We start from the raw sequence: 3,670 nt of genomic DNA, 5'->3' as shown, positions 1-3,670 counted from the left end.
TATATGACAATTAGACCATTAATATGTTAATGGATGATAATGGCTTGGCATTTGTGTAAATTCTAATGTTTTTAGAGGTTAAATTAGTAAATAGATATATAATGATAAATTAAGTAATTAAAATATGGCTATCATCTTTTTCCATCATCCACCACCAAAAATGTAACACCCCTAACCCGTCTCCGTCGCCTAATCAGGGTTACGAGGCATTACGAAACCAAGCTCACATAAACATAACTTTAATATCTAATTCCAAATGCAAGTCCAATTCATGAACATATATAATCAAATTCCAGCATGGAAACTAAACTCTTTTCCCATTGCTATTTACAATATAGGATTCAAAACTAACCAAAACATTATCAAGCCTATACATGCCATAAGATCGAGTTCAAATATTTAACAAAATACCAAAAGAAGTCGATAGTGTGATGGACTGTGCTGATGATCCCCGAGCTCGTAACGCGTCTCCAAATCTATAAAAACGAATGAACGAAAGCAAACGAAGTAAGCTTTTATAGCTTAGTAAGTCTCCAGCATAACTAAATGTATAATTATAAACACATAATTATTATAACCTTTTTAATCTATTCTACTGAAATTTCAACTAACACAACCAACTAACATTCATACATTATTCTACTCAGACCATTTCATTTATAGTCAGATATGTATACCTGTCGGATGAATTCAGTTTAATATATATATTATACAAAACAACATTACAATTGAATGTATACCACCGAGCATATATATACATATTATATACATATCAAACTGATTGTATATGTACACTCATGGTATGTTCTAAATCAATTCAAATCTAACACAAATATATATACATCAATCACATCTTATATTTGTTTATATATAGATATACCCACTATGAATTTATACCTGAATACCTAGGTAACACATACATTCGAAATACACACATATATATATATATATCTCAAATGCATACATGATTAATTATCAAACACATAGGCTCAATATATATATGTTTAACTACCACATATCACCATATGCATTTATAAATTCAGCAATCACATATATCTAATGTACATATGTATTCATCGATTTCATATAATCACAAATCATAGATATATCCATTGCATATTCTAACACAATTTAAACAGATTCACCGGCATTTTGCCTGCTAGGCTTAAAGCCTGATTCAGTACACCGGCACTTAGCTGCTAGACATATAGTCTGAAATGTATCACCAGCATTAAGCCTGCTAGACATATAGTCTGAAATGTATCACCGGCATTTAGCCTGCTAGACTTAAAGTCTGAGTTACTTCACCGGCATTAAGCCTGCTAGACGTAACGTCTGTATTATATTCAATCACTTTATAATAATTCAAACTAACAATTTCATATCTTCACTACCATTCAAAAACTTTTACGTGAATATACATACAAAATCGAAACTTTCACATACATATATAATTCCATACCAAATTTCGATTCAAGAATTTATACATGTGCATTTATACATATTCGAATCTACCATATGAATGTATAATTTCATACTCAATTTCAAAACAAAAACTTGTACATATATAAATGCACAATCAATCCTCGCATACTTATATAATGACATAACTAAATTCAATACACAACGCATACATGTATATTTGCATGCTTATTCGACTTTATATATATATATACATACTTATATAATCATTCAAACCATATATATATATATACCTATATCTTATACATACCTTTGTTTAATCCAATAATTTATACAAGATCATACTTGTATATTCGAACATGTTATATACAATATCTATAGTCCAAAGTTTATTCAACTATTATACTTTAAATTATAGCTCAATCATAAGATAAAATTAGTATGCATGTATAAATATTAACTTAATAACTTTTAGTTGCTAATAGACTTACCTCGGATATCAGCAAACACGATCGACTATTCGATTACCTTCGACTTCCCCCGATCCAAATTCGTTTTCTTCGTTCCTTGATCTTGAATTGAAATCCCTAAGATGGCCGAATGCTAAAGCTTGAAGAACAAAGTTTCTTTCTTTTTGTTTCGGTGATACAAACAATGAAGAAAGAAAGAAAACTTATTTCTTTTATGTTTTAATGATATAATATATAATATTATACTATTACTATTATAACTTTATATTTAATATATAAAAAGTATATATTAACTATCATTGTCGTCCACTATCTTTTAAAATGGCTAATTGCCCTTTAAGAACCTCATATTAAAAGCCACCATCAAATAAGCACTTTACACCTTAATAATCAAACTTCACATTTTATGCAATTTGATACTTTTGTCAATTAAACACATAAACAACAAAATTAATTCACGAAACTTTCACACATTTAAATTCACACATCATAAAACACAAAATAATATTAAAATATTTTTCAGACTCGGATTTGTGGTCCGAAACATATGTCAAAAAAAAAAAAAAAAAAAAAAAAAAAATAGAGTCAAATAAAATCAATGACTGTTAACGTTGTAGCTTAATATAGACAGCCCAGGACTAAATTGAGAAACTGTTAAAAGTTAGATTTTTTTCCATGAATGTGTTGGTTGTTTTTTATGTTTGATGGATGAAAATGAAAGTTGTGTTAGTTAAACAAGTTTTGTAAAGTGATTTTGGTAGAAATGTCAAATAGGGATTTATTGTAAAATGTGAAATTATGTGGTAAATGTGTGAATTAATGAATGTATGGGCTACTTTAAGCTTAGATGATATTTGGCTTGCATGGGAATAGACTAAATTGCATGAATTTGCATTTTTATGAAAATAGCACTAAACTGTAAAGGAGTTAAAAGTATATGGGCAAAATGATAATTTTTCCATAACATGAAATTTGGATTTAATTGAGTAAAATATGAATTAAAATAGTTAAATTTTATTATATAGATTAAGAAAAGCAATGTACGAAATTAGATCGGGGAAAAGATAAAGTTTTTGATTGAACGATCGTTTTCTTTCATATGAGTTCGAGGTAAGTTCGTATATTAATAAGCTTTAAATTTTATGTGTTTACATGCTTAATTAATATAATTGTGATGATACGACAATATGAAAATTCTCGACGAGATATCGAGAATTGTATGGATCCCGATTGAACCTTAAGAATAGATTGGATACAGATGACATGTCATTAGGGGTTGTCATGTTATGGCTGCTGGTCCTGTACGTTCCACCTGTAGCTGAGTTTTTCAACATGTGTTACGGTTACTAGTCAGCTTGTGTGAGCAGCACCATGTAGCTACGTTTTGACCTTCAGTTTGTATAAGTAGACCTAGTGATAATTCGAGAGTGAGCATCTATATGAGATATGAGATAGAGATGGTTTCGACCATGTATTGACACTTATTGTGTGAGATACTCGAGTATCCGATATTATTTCAAATAGTTCAACGAGGATGTTACGAGAGTATGTGAACTCAATATGAACCAGTACAGGTATGTACGTGAATCATGTGAGAATTAAATCTATGAGATTTGTGATTTCATGCTTAGTTTTATGGATGAATATGTGTTAGGCTTGTGGATCAAATTGAGTTGCATTATGCTATGTTTAATTACTTAAATTGTGATTAAATGGTAAGCTGAGTTTTATGCTATACGAACTTACTAAGCTTAATTGCTTACTCTGTTTACTTTTCT

Source organism: Gossypium hirsutum, chromosome A09, assembly GCF_007990345.1.
Source record: "Gossypium hirsutum isolate 1008001.06 chromosome A09, Gossypium_hirsutum_v2.1, whole genome shotgun sequence".
NCBI classification, from domain to species: Eukaryota; Viridiplantae; Streptophyta; class Magnoliopsida; order Malvales; family Malvaceae; genus Gossypium; species Gossypium hirsutum.
Note: the sequence above shows the minus strand (reverse complement) of the source record.